This window comes from Canis aureus, chromosome 5 (assembly GCF_053574225.1).
Source record: "Canis aureus isolate CA01 chromosome 5, VMU_Caureus_v.1.0, whole genome shotgun sequence".
NCBI lineage: Eukaryota > Metazoa > Chordata > Mammalia > Carnivora > Canidae > Canis > Canis aureus.
Genome location: NC_135615.1, coordinates 54608498 through 54628848, shown reverse-complemented (window position 1 = coordinate 54628848; position 20351 = coordinate 54608498). Strand labels below are relative to the sequence as shown.

Sequence of the window (20351 nt, the reverse complement as noted above, 5' to 3'; positions counted from 1 at the left end):
AGCTCTATAACCACAGTGTCCTAAATGTAAAATAGATGAGGAGGGCTGGGAAAATTAAATAATATGTATGAACTGCTTGGCATGGGCCCTAGTACGTAGTGAATACTCAATACATACCTACATCCCTATGTAAGTATTGTCACGGAGGTCTCCCCTTACCTGTGGGGGATGTGTCCCCAGAACCTTGGTGGCGACCTGGAAGGATGATAGTACCAAAGCCTATATGTATGATTTTTTTTAATGCATATGTTTCTATAATAAAGTTTAATTCATGAATTAGGGATAGTAAGAGATTGACAACAATAATCAGTAGCAGAATAGAACAATTATAAAAAATATGCCATGATAAAAGTTACACGAATGTGATCCCTTTCTCAGTGTCTTACTGTGCTGTGAGGTGAGTGACATAGGAGGAGCTCAGAGCAGGCTGAGATGAAAGGAAAAGGCCTCTGAACCAGGAAGAAAGAGTTTAGACTAGATGAGGATGGAGTGAGGAGACAGCACCCAGGCAGGAGAGTGAGGGTCTGGAGGCAGCAATGAATGGGCTTTCTGGGAGAACTCAGCAGAAGGGCCCCTGATGGGGTCATGGGAGATGAGGTGCAGGCAGATTTCAGAGAGTGGAAAGTCCTCTACCAGTGGCCCCCACTGGCCTTGGTCTGCTTTCCGCCATCTTAAACCCAGCATGGGAGAGCTGGGCTTTTGGAACATTCTTCACACAGTCATCGCTGGCCACAGCAGGCGAGGACCTCCTACTCCACTGTATGTAACCCTGTGACTAAGAACTGAGAAGCTTGTTGCTGCTTTTGTTGTTGTAGGGGAATTGGAGACACCAGATATGTTAACTGAGAAGAAAGAGCTGGCAGGTAAAAAAAAAAAAAAAAAAAAAAAAAGTCATGGAAATAAAACAGCATCTGTGATTTTTCTTATGGATCCTCCCCTTTCCTTCCACAGACCCCTAAAAGTCTTGCTAATTTATGACTTTGGAACATTAGAAAATCATCTCCTTTGGGGCGCCTGGATGGCTCAGTAGGTTAAATATCCAACTCTTGGTTTTGGTTCAAGTTGTGATCTCAGGGTCCTGGGATCAAGTTCCATGTCTGACTCCCTGCTTACCAGGGACTCTGCTGGAGGTTCTCTCCTTCTCTCTCCCCTCTGTCCCTCCCCCTACCTACTCTTTTTTCTTTTGCAAATATATAAATAAATAAAATCTTAAAAAAAAATAAAATCATCCCCTTCCCACAAAAGGACTCAGTGCATGTTGCTGATACTTGTTTGTTAGTATATTTTTGGTTTGGTGTCCATGACAGTTATCTTTTTTTTTTCCTCTTTCTTACTAATTACATCTAGTGGTGAGTTTCTCCTAGCCCCAGAAAGTCCAAAAGGCATTAGGTGTCTGTATTAGTATTCACAGACCTGCTTAGCCGAATGTGAAGAAGGCTGCTGCAGCCAAATTGGTATTTTGAAAGAATGATTATGTGTCCCTTGGGAATTTTTGGAAGTGTGTTTCTTGATAGCCTCATGGAGAAGAGAAGCGATAGTACATTTCCCATCCAAATAGGTATGGAAAGCTCATTGTAAATGAGTTTCTGAAGTTAGGGGTCGATAATAGCTGGTACCTAGGCCATCGGTCTAGTGCTTTTCTTAAAATAGGATAATGGAAATAGCTCAGTTCCTAATGTGCCTATTTAGCAGCCCCTCCCTCATTTATTTTAAAAAGGAATTAGTGTAGCCTTTGAAACTGTCACGGTGGCTCCTTAGGTCATGGAGAATCAGCCTGCAAAATCCATGGGTTGCAAACTCATTATATATTAGCTACGAACTGGAGAGCCTAAGCTATTTGGTGCAAGAATGTTATTGTATCCCCTCCTACCCCCACGATTCATGTGCAAACAGAGAAAATATGATGTCATTTACCTACTGATCTCTTGGGATGAGGGAAGCTCTGTCCAAGAAGAACATGTAGGGGATTGTTTCAATTTTAAGTTTGTAAGTTGGTATTATTCAATTTATTTCTTCTATTTTTAAGATAATTGCTTCCTTTGTAATGTTGGCTTCAGGCACAATGACAAAGAATGAACCTTTTCCAATAAATAAGATGTTAAGTAGCAGCAGTGATTCAGCTAATTGTTTTAAATACAGAAACATGATGTTCTCGATCTTTCCCAGGGAGAGGGGGTAACTGAAAATGAATGGCCCCCAAACTTGAGGTCTGTTTAAGAGGTGTACACATTCTGTATCATTGTTAAAAAGACGAGTGCCCTAACCTTGATAGACTTAGTGACTCAACATAAACAAACCCCAGAGGAGCCAGCAGATCTGTGATTAGGAAAGAGGCAGCCTTCTCTGTTAGGAATGTGTTGATATTTATTGTGCTATTGGGGTTGGGGTTATGGGGGAGACTCTACTTGTCACAAAAATGATAGGAAAACTTTAGGTCTAGGCTTGAGAGGAAGACTACAGGCCTACTTTAGCAGTATTCCCCAAGAGATAAAAAGAAAGCGTTCTTCTCTCTAACGTGTGACCTATGTGTGACCTTGGAGGTCACTCCAAGCCTTTCTGGGAGGCAGCATCTGCCACAGCAGACCAGTATCCTGTTTGCCAAAGGATTTGAGGTGAAGAAGTCCCAAGGACAGGCCTGGAGAGGGGAACAAAACCAAACACCTTGTTTTTTTTTTTAGAATTCGGCTATCTCTGGCATAGAACAAGCCAGGCTTGGGATTTTAACGTTCTCCTTTTTATCATCACCTCTTTCATTTGCTAGTCCCTGACAAAACCAACAGTTGCTGGTACACTAGACATCTTTGGGTAAATATTAAGAATGACCACAAGGGTTAGCCTTCTATCCCCAGCCGGTTATTCCATTTTCTTAGAATCTTATGTCAAGAAGCTCTTGAAACAGTCTCTTCCTTAAGAATACATCTTGGTCTGTTTCCCTCATTTGTTAGCTCCTGGTGTTGAGTTTATAGTTTCCTTGAGGTCCCCACTTTTCTTTCTCCCTTTCTGATGATTTTTGGCTTTTATTTTCTGCTTCCATGTTATAGCAAGCCTCAAGTTGTTCCTCTCGTTATTTCTGTGGCTTCTATCTGTCAATGTCTGATCGGAACACGTCAACCCAAGACGAAAACTTCAAGTCCCACATCTATAGGTTAGTGTGTCTATACACAAAATGTAAAGGCAACATCCTGCTGTAAGGGGGGGAAGGGGTCTCTGCACCACAAGCACAAAAAGACAGTGGGTCCCCTGCTACAAATGCAGTGACTTATTAAAAAAAAAACCTACCACTAGTATTAATTGGTTCCAACTCTTTTGGAAAACAACTAGATGATGTCTATCACATTGGAAATTGTACATGACTTTTGACTCAACAATTCCACTGTTAGGAATTTATCTTACTGATATAGGCTTGCAATGCGTAAAGACATATACAGAAATTTCACTGAACATTGTTCGAATAAGAATAAAAATGAAAATAACTTAAATATCGTATAAAATAGGACTCAATAAGTAAAATAGGAGATATTTTTACAATATTATATAGTAAAAATGAAATGGATCTATTTAGGCTTATGTGGAAAAATAGTGTGGATTAGGTGAATCAGAAAGTTTCAGAACTTTTCACATAAAATGATTTCATTGTGTTAAAAAGAACAGTGTAGTATTGCGCTAAAAAGTATGAAAGAAATATATATGAGTCCACAGGATATAAAGAATTAAAAGGGACATTAATGAAAAAACTAGTGAAATCTGAATACAGTGTATAGTTCAGTTCATGATAATAGTAACATATCAATGTTAATTTGTTAGTTTTGATAAATGTACTGTGACTATGTAAAATATTAAACATAGGGGTACCTGGATGGGAATTCTCTGTAACTTTTCTGTAAATCTAAAATTATTTTTTTTAAAAAATGTTTACCTTAAAAAGGCAAGGGAGGGGCTCCAGAACATACAGTAAACATATAAAAAGAAATTTCTGAAATGGTAGCCAAGTAACTCTTAAAACCATTTACCTTTGGAAAGTAGGAGTGGGGCATGAGGGATGGGGGGGGGTGCCTAGGAAATGACAGAGGGAGAGGCGGGTGAAAGTAGGAATTTTACCTTTCACTTTTATCCCTCTTCACTATTTGATTTTTTCTCTCATGTTTGACATTTATAAGCCTGCTGTGGTTATCAAACCACTTTTATTCCTCAGCTTACTCTCAACTCATCTTTCTGAAGCAAAAAAGGAGGCACTTCATTTAGCTGTTGTGCTGGGGAAACATCTTAGAGCCTTTAGCTCTGTGCAATTTTATTAGCTTAATTCATTGTTTATGCCTGCCATATGATGAATCTTATATACCTTTCATTCTAAGGTTTCAGTGTCTCTTCAGATTGTAACTTGTCATAACATTAGTCATAGGGGATTAGTTCTTTAAATCAATAATCCTTCTTGCTAGATATCTATTCTAGTCAAAAACACGAGCTGCCCCTAGTCACCTTTTTTTTTTTTTAGAGAAGTGAATTTTGCATTTATGTTGCCGTACCCAACTCACTGTAGTAATAACAGAAGAGTTTTCGTTCCACACTGACATCATCTTGAGATCATGGATTGGTTCAGCAGAGAACTTCCCAGAGAGAATCACTTCCAGTTAATTGTGTGGGCTGAGGAGAAAATGATTATGTCAAATAGAGAAGATGAAACCTTCCAGCTGTATAGAAAACAGTAAAATAGACTGTGAAAGTGAAAGCCAGTTGACATAATTTAGTTCATAAATAGAAGTCAGTCTGAGACAACCTTTCAAGAGGCAAGTAAGATTATAATGTTCAAAAATGACTATGTGTTAGGGTCATGAATTTTTGAGGGTGTGTATGAGGAGACAGAGGTGCACAGACTTTGTGATGATTGGGCTTGGAGCGGGGGTAAAATGGAGTATGTTTGCTTTAAGAGAACTTAGAACGAAGGGAATAAGATTTGATGTCCTGCTTCCATGAGAAGTAATTATATGTTCATGGAGGTAGGTTGAATGTAGAAAATTACCTTGGTGTCTGGCTAAAATCAGTGAACTGCACACTATGTTCTGAAGGAAGAGTTTGAAAAGTTTATGGAAGTTTTTGTCTTAAAGACTTTTCTGGAGATCGGTCAATTTTTCCTCATAAATTCATTTTTTTTGTTTTGTTTTTTGGTTTAGACTGATACTTTTTTGTCTCTTGGTTTCCTTATATGTGAAGTATATTGCTGGTGACTGTGTCTTTTTAGAAACATCTATTCTGACAACCTCTCTTTAGTCCATAAGCAATTAATAAAACTATTGCTATGGTTGGATTTAGGTCTACTGTTTTATTATTTTTGTTTTGTTGTCCTTCTCTTCTTTTGAAGTATTTGAATTATTTTTAAAAATGTGCGTATAGTTCTCTGTTATATTTTCATATATACCCCTTTGCATTGTTTGTAGTGTTATTCTAAAGATTATGATGCACATTCTTAACTTTCCACATTCTACTACATACAGTCACTACTGTACAACTTCATGTAAAACGTCAAAACTGTACAACTAGCTGAGTCCATTCTATCACCCTATCCTTTGTGCTGTAATTATCACATGTATTATATCAACATAACTTAAGACTCCTAATAGACTATTCTATGTTTTTGGTAAGCACTTAGGAATTTAAAATAAAGGGGAAAAGTTTCTTTATATTTGCTCAGATATTTATCGTTTTTGGTGTTTTACATTCCTTTCCTTATACTTGAGTTTCCATTTGGTATCATTTCCTTTCAGCCTATAGTTTCCTTTAGCTTTTTAGCATATCAGCTGACAATACATTCTCATAGTTTTATTTCGTATGAAAATGTCTTTGTCTTCATCCTTGAAAAATATTTTAACTGGATACTGCACTCAGGGTCAAGAGTGTTTTCACCACTCATCCTCACCTGTCCTTTAAAAAAAAAGCCCCACTGTCTTCCAGCTGCTGTAATTTGTAAGGAGAAGTTATTCAATTTCAATCATGGTTCCCATGTGTAGTGTGTTTTTATCTTACTGGTTTCAGGATTTTTTTCTTTATTTTCTTTATTTTTATTTTATTTCTTTATTTTCTTTATTCAGAATATATTTCTTTATTTATTTTTCTTTATTTTATTCTTTATTTTTCTTTATTTTGTTTTCAGCAATTTGACTATAATAAAACTGGGCATAGTTTTCCTGCTTGGAGTTCACTGAGCTTCTTGGATCTGTGAATTTAAGTCTTATTAGCAAATTTGTAGGATTTCTCAGCCATTATAACTTTATTTTTTTTTTATTTTTTAATTTATTTATGATAGTCACAGAGAGAGAGAGGCAGAGACATAGGCAGAGGGAGAAGCAGGCTCCATGCACCAGGAGCCCAATGTGGGATTCGATCCCGGGTCTCCAGGATCGCGCCCTGGGCCAAAGGCAGGCGCCAAACCACTGCGCCACCCAGGGATCCCGCCATTATAGCTTAAAATTTTTTTAAAAAAATTTATTTTTTATTGGTGTTCAATTTGCCAACATATAGAATAACACCCAGTGCACATCCCATCAATTGCCCCCCTCAGTGCCCGTCACCCAGTCACCCCCACCCCCAGCCCACCTCCCCTTCCACCACCCCTAGCTTTAAATTTTTTAAAAAGATTTTATTTGTTATTTGACAGAGAGAGAGATAGAGAGAGAGAGAGAGAGAGAGAAAGAGAGCATACAAGTTGGGGGAGCTACAGGGAGAGGGAGAGGGAGAAGTAGGCTTCCCGCCAAGCGAGGAGCCTGAGATATGGCTTGATCTCAGGACCTGGGATCATGACATAAGCCAAAGGCAGATACTTAACTGAGCCACCCAGACACTCCTAGCTTTAAATATTTTTAATGCACATTTCTGTCTCTTCTTTCCTCATGGAATTTCATTTACACACATACTAGACCTTTTATAAAGAAATTATTTTACAGGTCCATTGGTTTAGGAAGATCTGTTTCATTTTTTTCCACTCTTGTTTGCCTCTGTCTTTTAGTTTGGATTTTTTCAATTTTCTTCAAGCTTACTGGCTTTTCTGTATTTTCCATTGTATTATTAGGCACAGTCAGTGAATTTAAAATTTTAGATATAGTGTTTGTTTTTCAGTTTTAGTATTTCTTTATAGTTTTAAAAATAGTTTCTGTTTCTCAGAGGATATTTACTGCCTTCTCATTTATTGTGAGGATATTTTCCTTTATTTTGTTGAGGGTCATTTCTTTATTTGGCAAGAACTTTTGAATCATACCTGAGCATTGTGAAGGACTGGTTATAGATGTTCTGAATTCTGTTATTTATTTTTTTGTTTTGTTTCAGCAGGCAAATAACTTGGTGACTCAAACTGCAAATGGTGTCTCTTTTGCGGTGGCTCAATCTTCAGTTTAGCATGTTTTGTTTTTTTGCTGAGAAGCTTGGAGTCTTCCATATGCATGTATGATTCATGGGTCATTCAGATACTTGGGAAGACTGTATCTAAAAAACTGGGAATCTTCCCTCTTTGGATCACTCCTTTCAGGATTTCCTTCTCATTTTCTTGTAGCTGTGGTTGCCTCCCACTTCTGTCTTTTGGTCCTTCCCCCCATCCTAAAAATATGACCTATTAGAGATATAATCACCCTGTTTGATACTGACTTCAGCGTGACTTCAAGCAGAAAGCAGGAAGATTGTTACCCAGCATCAATCCCTTTTCTCAAATCTCAGTTTTTACCCAAAATTTATCTGCTTGAGATCACTCTGGGATATTTTATTTATGTTTGTATAATTTATCCATGCTTTATAGTTATCTGTTTGTGGCTACAGTCTGACTGGAGATTTCTTGGTCATACTGAAAGTAGAAATATATTTTAAAATAAAGCCATTTTTCCCTCTAATAAAATGTGATCTGCCCATTACCCATGGGAGTTCAAAATTTGGGGCTGAGTATATTGGGAACAAAATATAAAATCAGTTAAGCTTCACTGTGGTTTCCACTTTAAAAAATCACCACAAAACTGTGTAAACAGGCTAAACATAAAAAAATGTTAAAAATGCTCCAGACATAATTCTTCAAACTCATTAGCAGTATTTGAGGGGCTTCATCTGAAGTCTGTGATGTAACATTTAAGAATAAGTGAGAGAAGATTTGTCAAAAAGTTCTGAAAGTAGGTACTACTCCAGTGATGTTTTCTAAGATTTTACGTGAGTCTTCCAGGAACTTGAAACCCTCAAAGCTCTTCTCAGATGAAGTTATCTAAACTCTATAGAGTAGAAAAAGTCATATTAACGTACATGAATTCAGTAATGGCAGTGGGAAATGGTTATCTGGGGAGATATGTCAGATGTCCAAATAAGTACTTTTGGAAAGAATACAAGAACCACTGGTTTAAATTTTTATATGAAGAGAAAGGATGAACAGAAGAGTCATTATATATAATCGAGAAGTTCTATGTAGAATTAATTCTGCATGTACGACTTCTGAATCAGAAACAGGAGGAAGAACATTTTTAAAAGAAACGAAATCTGAGTTTCTTGATCTTTTCTGAAATGCAGAAGCTTCAGGGCCCATTTTCTGTCTCCACCTGTTTTTACTGCTGGTTGTCCAATGAAAGGACAAGAATCTGAGAGGCTGAAAGGGAGGGAAACTGGACAGGGATTAGGGTCATTTCCAGACTCTGGCCTATAGCTCAAAAGCAATTCATGAAGCTTTGACAAGCTATGAAATTTTGTTGCTGGTGATGTGTGAAACCAAATTATTGAAGGTCAAATGTCTTTATAACCAATGAGCTCGGAGAAGGAAAATTAGATCTAAGTGTGTTCGTGAGCTGAACCAAGCTGGTTTGCTGGTTTATGCATCTCTGCTGATAATGTACTTGCTGTCGGTGAGGGCATGGCAATCTGTGAAAAAGGTCTTTGAGAAGCTCCAGGGAAACTCTGTGTTGTACTCCTAGAGGAGGTCCCCAGGCAAACAAACTTGGAGGGTCTGGAGTTTTATTGGGAACCAGAGATTTGCCATGGCTCAAAGAAGCTTTTGGAGTTGCCCATTATGGAGCCTCCCCCTGAAAGGTCTCCGTATTTTTATTCAGCGTGATGTTTTAGTTGGCCTGGGGTCACTTTGGCTAGAGGATTTCTGCCTTTTCTTTAGGTTGTTTCTGGAGCACAAAGTTACTCTTTGAATTCCCTTTACAGAGGATTCAGGCAGCCTCCAGGCTATATTGGGCCCTTCAAACCTCCCAGTATTCTCCTTCCTTTTTTGGGGGGAACGTAGTGAGAATGGCCAAAGATTTGTTTACTGCCCTTGAGAAGGTATTTATCTGAACCGGTGGCTAATTTGCTGCTTACATAAAGGATTTAGTGGAAATTCCCCTAGGAGGGCACCTTCTCAATGATCTGCCTCTCACCTTATAATTTCTGATCCTCTAGACTTCACCCATCACCCAACACTATGTTGCCATATGATCTTGTGACAGCTAGGTTCCAGGTCTCTGTAGCAATGTGGATGCTGATTGAGACACTGGGGTCACTCTGGCAGAGATGGAGACATCACTGGTCACAGCCAAACACCAAAGACATCCAAGCACTCTCTTTTAATAGCTCTTATGCTTTGCACTTCACTGTATTCCAGTCTGAACTGGTGGACTTCTAGCACTTCTCTAGACTCTAACCTTGAGAATTCTGAATTTTACTCTGGAATTTCAAATTCGCTGCTTCTGCCTATTGCTGTGTTTACCTTGCACCAGAACTTATCCTGTATGTTCCTCACTCCAGACTTCAGAACTGATTTCTAATTTTCATCTTCCCAGAGAGAGGGTTTCAACAGGAAATCTTTTTTTCTCCATACCAACAAGCTTTGATGAAATAAATTGTTCATAGCTATTCTGGGGAGACAGTTATCTTTTTTTTTTAATTTATTTTTTATTGGTGTTCAATTTACTAACATACAGAATAAACCCCAGTGCCCGTCACCCATTCACTCCCACCCCCCGCCCTTCTCCCCTTCTACCACCCCTAGTTCGTTTCCCAGAGTAGGAGACAGTTATCTTAAATGGAAAGAAAGGAAACATAGCAATTTGTTCTAGAATATTATGTGTTAAAAAGAAACTTATAAGGAGTTTCTTGCAGTTGGAGTGAAGTAAAAACAGAATGAGAAACAGTGCTATGGGAATGTGGATGGGTACAAGTTTTCTGAAGGGTGATATGGAAAAATATTTGAGGAACCTTAAAAATGTGCTTATCTACATATTCTCCTTCTAGAAGTTTTATTCATAAAAAATAAGTAAAGAGGCACTAAATATTTGTTTAAATTGATTCCATTATGAGTAATTAGCATAACCCAAGGGATCCAAATAGGAGTTAGATAAATACAGTTGATCCTTGAACAACATGGGTTTGAAGTCCAGTCACATGAAGACTTTTTTTTTTTTTGACTGATATGGTGCTGTAAATGTATTTTCCTTATGATTTTAACATTTTCTTTTCTTGAGGTTACAGATATAACCAGGTATTTTTGTAAGAATACAGATATAATATGTATAACATACAAAATGTGTTAATCAACTGTGTTATCCTTGAGGCTTCTGGTCAATAAGAGGCTATTAGTGGTTCAGTTTTTGGAGAATCAGAATTATACAAGGATTTCTGACTATGCAGGAGGTCAAAGCCCCTAACACCCACACTGTTCAAGGGCCAACTGTACTAAGTTGAAACACATGAAAAATTACTGATAGTTGATAAATATTGACCTGCAAAGCATCTTTTTATATGGTTCACCCTAATAAATTGTGGGATGTTCCCATGATAGACTTCTATGCAGTTATTGAAAAATCATGTATTTTTAAAAATATTTTATTTATTTGAGAGAGAGAGAGAGTGCACACACAAGCAAGGGGAGGGGAAGAGGGGAAAGGAGAAGCAGACTCCCCACTGGGCAGGGAGCCTAATGCAGTGCTCCATCCCAGGACACGGAGATTATGACCTGGGCTGAAGGCAGATACTTAACTGATTGAGCCACCCAGGTGCCCTTGAAAATCATATTTAAAAAAATATTTAATGCTCATAAATAGAATATTATATACCAAAGGTAGAATATAAAAACAAGTATGCAGTATGGTCTCCATTTTATTTTATTAGAATATATGTTTACATATATATATATATATATATATATATATATATGATTAAAAAATTAACTGATGTTATTTTTATAAATGTAGAAAACATTCATGTTAATATCATATCTCTGGATGATTGTATTATTCATTTTTTGTCTTACTGTTTTTATACTTTTATGTCTTCCCCAAATATGTTTTCCCCAAATATGTCTTTCTCCAAAAGTCATATAAAAGCACTTATAGCAAGCATGTTATTGCATAATCTTCAAAATGATTTTAATGAATTCACAATAAAATCTTCAATAGAATTCAATCAATTATTTAAATATCCCTCAGTGGAAGGTTTTTAGTTTTTTAGTTGATCCTTCCTCCCCCTCTCCCTTTTTTCTTATGTAAATAACTCAGGACTCCCTTTTCCATATTTTGGATTCTTTCCATAAAATAGATCCTCAGAAGTGAAATCTGTGGTAGGCCTGGACGGGGGCAGGGAGAGAATGAGCTGAAAGCTGAATGTTGCAGGTGTACTTCTTGAGAACCTCACCTCTGAACCCTGTCAGCCTTTTGAAGTGCTGGAAAGACACTGCTCTAACACCATTTCTTGTTGTTAATGGAAACATTATCATTTTCCACAGTTCTGATTCCAAGGCAGCAGCATTTAAAAAGCTCAGCTCAGGTGGAACAGCTTAGTGTTTGCATTCCTGCTTAACCCAGGAGAGAAACCTCACAAAATCAGATAAAAATGGTGCCAATCTGTCCGCAACCTAACTTCCCAGTTTTCATTATTTCTCTTTGCTCAGGTGACATTTGTATACCTTTGGCTGCCCAGTGCTTGCTTGGCATAAACCCACCTGGCAGCCATCGGCTCAGGGGTTCAGAGGAAGACTATGTAAGTGCTGGGCTGCCCAGAGCCCTTTGATGCGTGGGCAGGTTATGCCTGCATGGTGGTGAGGATTGGTGTGATGAAAGGGGCTTTATGTTCTCCACCCACGGGTAAATCATGCCTCAGAGGAATCTGTCTCTTCCTTCGGAAAGCTTTGGTGCCCAGATACATGACTTTAAACTGGTCTCGTCTCTTGTTTTTATTTGAACACAGAGGGTATAAGGCAGTCAGAGGACACAGAAGGGCAGCATTCCATAGCCTTTGTGATATTTGGGACGTACACCATCTCCATCCCTCAGACCTGGATGCCCTCATATGAGTAGGTATCTGCTGAGGGCCTGGCACAGCAGGGGTGGGGGCGGTTAGGCCAAGCCGGCTGCAGGAGAACCTAGGGGTGTGGGAGCTTCCTTCAGGGACGGTAGCAACTGTATTGCAAAGCCCAGAAGAAATCAGCTTCTCTCTGCTGGTTGATTCACCATCTTTTGTTGAGCTTTTGCTATGTATCAGATGATGCTAGACCTGAAAATAGCAGATGAATAAAACATGCTTCCTGCCTCACAGGAGCTCACATGAATGGATAAGACATGCAAGTAAATGGATCATTTATAGTCTGAGAGGTGGGGACACAAGATGAATAGAGAGAGTGTTGTCGGGGGCACAGAGGGGAAGCACCAGAACTGGGGATATTTCCAGAGGAAGTGAGGTTCGAGTCAGGTGTTCAAAGGTGAATGGCAGCTGCTGCCAGGTGGTTGAAGAAGGGAAAGAACATATGGAGGGACAGTAGAAACTGCAATGCTGGTGTTGGGGAGGCTCCTTGTTGAGCTCTGGACAAACACATTTGCCAACGACCTTTGCGACTGTTGACAGTGGGCTGTGGGTGCCTTGTTGGGGAGTCTTTGAACAGAGGAGAGCTCTTGCAAGAAGTAAACCGCATGTATCCAAGTCCAATGGCCAGTGGTGTGCTCTTTTCTCATTCAGATCTTTGTTTTTGAAGTTTTTAGATGACATGCTTATCCTTAAAATTTCCAATAGTACATGAAAATATAAGAAAGAAAGTAAGCATTACCTCAAATCCTTCAACCTAGGAGCTTCTGGGTGGCTCAGTCAGTTAAGCAGCTGCTTTCAGCTCAGGTCATGATCCCAGGGTCCTGGGATCCCAGGGAGCCTGCTTTTCCCTCTTCCCTCTGCAGCTCCCCCTGCTTGTGCTCTCTCTTTCTATCGATCTCTGTAAAATAAATAAAATCTTTTAAAAAAATATTTTGAAAAAGGCCTTCAACCTAAAGCTCACCACTGTTAACATTTGGCAAACATCCTTCCACATACCCCTTTTTATACCCTCATTGAAACACTTTTGTAGAAATGTCATGCAACTCAATTTGGCAGGCTGGGCTGGGGCTATGCAAGAAATATGGCATACAGCAGTGAACAAGGCTGCTAGGGGCCCTGCCTTGGAGGAGTTCCACTTTAGTTTTAACTTAGGGTGGACTCTAGAAAGATAGAATTGATTACAAAATCTCAGGTGGACCAGAAGCCTTTCCCATTATAGGGCCTTTGTGCAAAGCTTGTTTCTCACCTGATTGGCTACGCTATTTTCCTATACTAGGGACAGATAACCGTGTCAACAGATATAATTGTATAATATATTTAATGGAAGTATTTTTTCTCTTGTATGGAAAAATCATCGATCGATTTTTATTTTTAACTAATCACATTAATAGATTTTGATTGTTTAAAAGTTTTTTTCTATTATGAACAGTTACATAACAAACATTCTTTATATACATCTTACCATTTATCTTTGGATAAATTCCTAAAAGTAGAGCCACTAGCTTGAATGATATGCACATTACACTTTTGATGTGTATTGCAAAATACACACTGGCCTTCTGGAAGGTTCCATCAACACTTTGTAAAGTACCATTTTCCCATACTCTACCAACACTAGGAATCCTCAATTTATAAAACCTTTGACCATCTGATGAAATTTCAGGGTGTTCACATTTCAGTTTTAATTTACTTTTCTTTATTACTAGTTCAATAATTTTTCATCCATTTATTTATTGTTTGTCTTCTTTTGTGAACATCTTATTCATATCCAATGCCAGTTGTTTTTTTTAAAATCCCCATTGGGGTACTTGTCTTTTTCATAGTAATGATTTACAAGTGCTCCTCATATATCAAGGGCACTAGCACTTTGCTGTACTTATTGCAAATACTTTTTCCACATCTCGTTTGACATTTTATTTTCCATGTTATGTTTCTGTCATAGAGAGGTAAAACAACACCACAATAATGCAGTCATATATCTGATCACCTTTTCTTCTGTGGTTTTGTATTTTTATGACATTCTTTTCATCCATTTCTGACTATGTTGACTCATTGCTTGTGCCTGGCTGAATTTGAGGCTTGAATGGAAGCCAGATGGCTAAGAATTCATTCTAATAAGACAGAGGCTGTGCTGATAAAAATGAGAAAACATCAAGAAAATGTATCTGAGGTCATTTCTGCCCTCTCTCCCCACTGATTATGGGGTCCCAATGTTGTGGTTCCAGAACAATCTGAGAGCAGACCCCAGGTAAGACGGCCTTTCCACAAACACACGAAATGAAGAAAAACATCCCTTCTTTGTGAAGAAGATCCTCTGCCACTCCCAGTGTGGGCTGGGCAGTACCAAGGACTGAGCCCAAGCAACAGAGACAATGGAAGCAAATGGATGTAGAAGATAAAATCCATCCTGAAGAGTTAATGTGAAATAGCCATCATTTGTTAAGTGTCTACTCTGTGTCCTCCAATGTCTTACATGATAGATAATCTTGTCCTTATTTTACATATCTTAAAAACGAACCAACAAATAAGATTGCAGAGGTGAAATGTTTGATCCAAGGGCATATAGCTAGTAAGTAGAAGAACTGGGATTTGAACTCTGCTCTGAGCTGATTCAAAAGCTAGTGTTATTAAGTATTCATTAGGCATTGCACTAAGTGCTTTACACATCCTAGCTCTTCATGTGGCAGCAATCATTTGAGGTAAGCATTTCTATTTTAAAGATGAGAACAATGAAACCTGGAGCAGCTAAGTAGCATGCCCCTGATCAGACAACTAACAGGTTGCAGAATCAGGGACTGAATCAAAACATTTTGTCTTGTCTTTCTTTTTACATTTTATTTTTAAAATATAACTTTATTATTTATATTTTTGAAATGCTTTTGCTTGTTAAAATTTCAAGTGATGACACAGATCCTTGTTGTTTCTATCACTCCATTCTGCGTGCTCCCAATATACGTTTTGAATTAGCAGCTGTCCTTGGGAGAACTTAGCACCCTCTTCCCACCCCCCATGCTTTGAAGGTTATGTCCCCGTCTGCTATCTTCATGGAAATGTATTTTTTTTTTTGGTTAACTACTAAATGGGAAAAAGGAATAATTTATGTAATTACCAGGCAATATTGGTGTTGTCAAGTGTGACCACAGTACCTGGAAAAGTTAATAAGTGAGTGATTGTTTAATTACTTACCTACTAATGATTTTCCAGGAATCGAACCATTTGGTTTTGCACCTGAACATTTTCTATTAGGTCAATTAGAAATAATCTGTGAGACAGCAGAGTTGTGAACTCCAAAGATTATTGCACTGGGGTCACCATTATTGATTCCACCATGGGGTTCCACTAAAACATCTATTGAGATATCGACCAATTATTTTAATGCAGCCTTTCTTTTATTAGGCATGAGTAACATGTTGGGTAATCAAAATAAAATTGTGCTTTCTGAATCTTTCTCCCCAAGTTGGAACTTTTTTCTATGATGCACTTATATTTTCTTTTGATTGGAGACCTTCCTAGAAAATATTTCCCCCAAACAAGGTCATTAGATTTAAGTATATAAATGAGGAACATCAGATTTCAGAAAACCTTTTGATGCATAGAGATCATTTGCATTTGGGCATTTCTCCTCCCCTTTTCTTCCAACATGCACACATATAGACAATCCAAACCACCCCCACATTTTCTCCCTCTCCTCAACTAATTGGTTTTGGGATATTCAGCAAGCACCGAGACATGAATAATTCAATGCGAGTTATTAGAAGGAAACAAAGGTGAGATAATTTTTTCCTGGATACAAAGGAAATGTTACTTACCCTCAGAGTTAGGCCTTTTAGCAGGTGTCAGAATCACCTGGAGGGCTTGTTAAAACACGGGTTCCTTCGTCTCACCCCTAGATACTCTGATTCAGGGATCTACGGTGGACTCTAAGAATTTGCATTTCTCACAAATTTCCTGAGCTGCTGATTGCACTGGCTTTAAAATATGGCCACAGAGTCTTCAAAACTTCTCCTTCCTTTGAGCTTTCCTCTACCTTTGCTTCTCCATCACCTCCCTATTCAGTTAACCAATAAAGCCTGTAGATTTTATCCTTTAAATGTTTTTCACACCTACTGATTTCTGTGCACTGACTACCACTGGCCTCCCTCCTCATCTCTCACCTGAGCTATTTTGATCATCTTTTTATTCTCCATGTCTCTAATACTGCCCCTGCTTTAAATCCATCTACCACTCTGTGTAGGCAGTGTAATCATCTAATACTGAACTCAATTCCATCTTCTTTTTCTTTCCTGTAAGGTTCTCATTTGTCTTTTAAAACTCACGTCGGAAATTATCTCCTCAAGGAAGCCTTCCCTGAAACCCCTCCTGGGCTAGATGGTTCTCTTCTGTCTCACGTACTCCCCTGTGTGGACTTTTAACTTAGTTTATTTTCCATTTATTGAAATTGTGTGTGGTCGTTTCTTCCATTAAAATGTAAGCTGCTTCAGGCAGAAATTATAGCTTCTCATCTTCCTACCACAACCACCTAAGAAAGGAACATAATAGTTCCTTAATAAATGGGAGACTGCACTAAGCAGTAACACTAGATTGGGTAGTGATGACCTAGTGAGCCTCATGCCATCGTTCAGTCAACAAATATTACTGAGCACTGTTATGGGCTGAATTGTATGCCTCCCCACTCGCCCCATTCATATGTTGAAGTCCTTACTCTCCGTACCTCAGAATGTGATTGTATTTGGAGATAGGGTCTTTTTTTTTTTTTTTTTTTTTTTTTTTAAAAAGGTCATTAAGTGAAAAGGAGGCCTTTATCAGAAAGGGAGACAGAACATGAGAGACTCCTAACTGTGGGAAACGAACTAGTGGTGGGGGAAGGGGGTGGGGGTGACTGGGTGATGGGCACTGAGGGGGGCACTTGATGGGATGAACACTGTTATTCTATATGTTGGCAAATTGAACACCAATAAAAAATAAATTAAAAAAACAACAACAAAAAAAGAAAGCCTACCCTACCCTTTAGGGTAGGCTCTAATCCTTATTTTAATTTTATTTATTTTATTTTTTATATGTATATATTTTTATTGGAATTCGATTTGCCAACATATAGTATAACACCCAGTGCTCATCCTGTCAAGTGCCCCCCTCAGTGCCCATCACCCAGTCACCCCACCCCCACCCACCTCCCCTTCCACTACGCCTTGTTCGTTTCCCACAGTTAGGAGTCTCTCATGTTCTGTCTCCTTCTCTGATATTTCCCACTCATTTTCTCTCCTTTCCCCTATAATTTCGTTCACTATTTTTTATATTCCCTGTATGAGTGAAACCATATAATGATTGTCCTTCTCCGATTGACTTACTTCACTCAGCATAATATCCTCCAGTTCCATCCATGGTGAAGCAAATGGTGGGTATTCATCATTTCTAAGTGGCTGAGTGATATTCCATTGTATACCACATATATGTGTATATACCACATCTTCTTTATCCATTCATCTTTTGATGAAAGCCGAGACACCTGCACCCCAATGTTTGCAGCAGCAATGTCCACAATAGCCAAACTGTGGAAGGAGCCTTGGTGTCCATCAAAGGGCAGGCTCTAATCCAGTGGGACTACTGTCCTTATAAGAAGAGGAGATGAAGATACAGACACAAGTCTACAGAGTTGTGTCTACACGAAGAAGGCTATCTACAAACTAGAGGTCTCAGAAAATCCCAACCCTACCAACACTTTGATCTCAGGCTTCTAAGTTTTGGAAAGGTAGAAAATAAATCTGTTAAGTCACCCAATCTTTATACTTGGTTATGGGTGAAATATAAGCACCTCTTATGAATTAGGTGTTATTCCAGGTCCTGGGGAGATTTAGATGAATCCCACACACAGGGTCCCTGCCCTCATGGAGCTTGCAATCTACTGGGTGTCTCTTCTATGCAAATGATTTTTCAGTTCAACACAATAAATGGGCTCTGCATGCACAGACATGGATGGGCAATTATGACACAACCAGGTACTGAGCTCAAGGAATTTATGACATAAATGCAGAGACAATGCTTAACTCGCACAATAAATAGACAGTTCAAGGCTACCTAACATTGAGGACAAAAATGTCCTTAGGAGTGCCAAAATGGGAAGGTATGGTGTAGGATAAAGTGTTTGGGGAGATCACCTAAACAGACCTTAAGGAGGCAGAAATTCAGATAGTCAGGGCTTAGACTGAGAGAAATGGAGTCTATACCCAGGGAAAAGAACAACATGAGCAAAGATGCAGAAGTGGTTAGCCTCATGCCTTCAGTGGTAGTATGTTCATACACTTAGCAAATCATCTGTCAGATAATAAGGAGAGTTATTAATAATTGCCACTGTTTGGACATACTTTCTCTGTGCCAAGCATTGTGCTAAATGCTTTGTAAGTGTTGCCTCATTTACTCTTTTAGGAAAAGCTGTAAGTAGATTGTATTTTCATTTTACAAGTTAAAGCTCAAGACTCAGAGCAGTGAGCATCCCAGGTGGCTCAGTGGCTTAGTGCCACCTTCGGCCCAGGGCCTGGTCCTGGAGACCTGGGATCGAGTCCCGTGTCAGACTCCCTGCATGGAGACTGCTTCTTTCTCTGCCATGCTCTCTCTCTCTCTCTCTCTCTCTCATTCTCTCATTAATAAATAAATAAAGTCTTAAAAAAAAGACTCAGAGCAGTAAAATAATTATCTATGTCATTACAGGTCATTTGTTAAAAGAATAAACGAAAGAGATGACATCAGACAATAATTGGTAAGGAAAGAATGTCGTATCTTTTCAAAGAATTACTAAAACGAAAATAATTTGAAAACTTCTTCTCATGGACATTTGTTGAGTGATGTGGGTCAGTGGTTCTCATACTTGGCTGTGTGTTAGAATCATCTGGAGAACTTTGAAAACTCCCACTGCCCACACTGTAGCTGAGTACACAAGATCTTTACTAGAAATCTGTTTCACCAAATCCTTCCTTCCTGTCTTCTCCTCTCCCTTCTACGTACACACACTCCAAACCTACTCCCTTCATCTTTTTTTTTTTTATTGCAGTTATTTTTGTTTTCTCCGTATCAGACTCTCTTAAAAATTTGGTGCCCAATAAGAGCTTTCCTCTTCTAGCAAATCTACTGAGTACTGCCTATCTCTTCGTTAGTAGGACTAGATGAAGAACAAGCAAGTCATAGACTTTAACTTTTCCCTTAGTTCTTGAGGCCCTTCCTTCCTCTCCTTTCTATCTATCCATCCATCCATCCATCCATCCATCCATCCATCCATCCATCCAACTTTAGCACTTAGAGGGCAAGGTAACTCTTGTATATATTGTAAATGTTTAATTCTTGTCTTAATTTATGTGTTTACATGGCTATTCCATCTCCTATATCTATTGTAAGCTGCTTTTTGTTTGTCTGCCTATTTTTAGTCCTTTTACTCACTGAATCCCCCAAGTGGTAAGAACCACACCTGTTTTATTTGCCCTCAACACCAAGTAGCACAAAGCAGCTTTACAGGTAGTAGTCAATATTTTTTCAAGAAAGATGTCAATAGTCCTTTCTACCAAGAGAAAGGTTAAGGGCCTATGCAGCCCAGCTAAGCATATTAGCTTTAGCTTCAGTGTGAATTTTAAATTGTGATTGAAAACACAGCTGGCAGGATGAGGGCTGTATGTTTTCTTCTGCCCACCAAGGCTGGGCATGATGAGCTGTTCTGTAATCACAGGAGGGGCATGGGTACACAGGTAGGCTCAGAGAGCTCTTTGGTCTGGCTTACAGCACAGTGACTCTGCCTAAATGACTCCTCTTCACTCCATTTCTGTTTTCCTACAGGCAGCACCGTCCAACCTCTTAAATAGCAGTTCTCAGGTTCATTACCTCAGGAGTTCATGCAGGCTAAAAATATAAATAGGGTCAAGAAAAGTTTAGATAAATTAATGAAAGGCAGTTCTGTTGGTTTGCAGTTCTGAAGGAAAAGGAAGTTGGGGATGTGAGTTATATCTCTCTCTGATAATATCACCCAGAATGGCCCTCCCTTAACAAATGTCTGCTTGGCCCTGTCCTCAGAGGTGGCT

The 20351-nt window shown here is 38.8% G+C and overlaps 1 protein-coding gene across 18 annotated transcripts in view; it reads left to right on the top strand.

Annotated features, from left to right (window-relative positions):
* The window catches only part of LOC144314205 (uncharacterized), a 375014-nt gene that overhangs the window by 300472 nt on the left and 54191 nt on the right, over window positions 1–20351 (top strand). The window contains exon 1 of one of the 18 annotated variants that reach the window (XM_077898058.1): window positions 18994–19045. The exons of the other annotated variants lie outside the window; for them this stretch is intronic. The gene's annotated coding sequence lies outside the window, so the exon portion shown is untranslated. Of the gene's footprint in view, window positions 1–18993; window positions 19046–20351 lie in introns of those variants that run through there. 18 annotated transcript variants of the gene reach the window in all.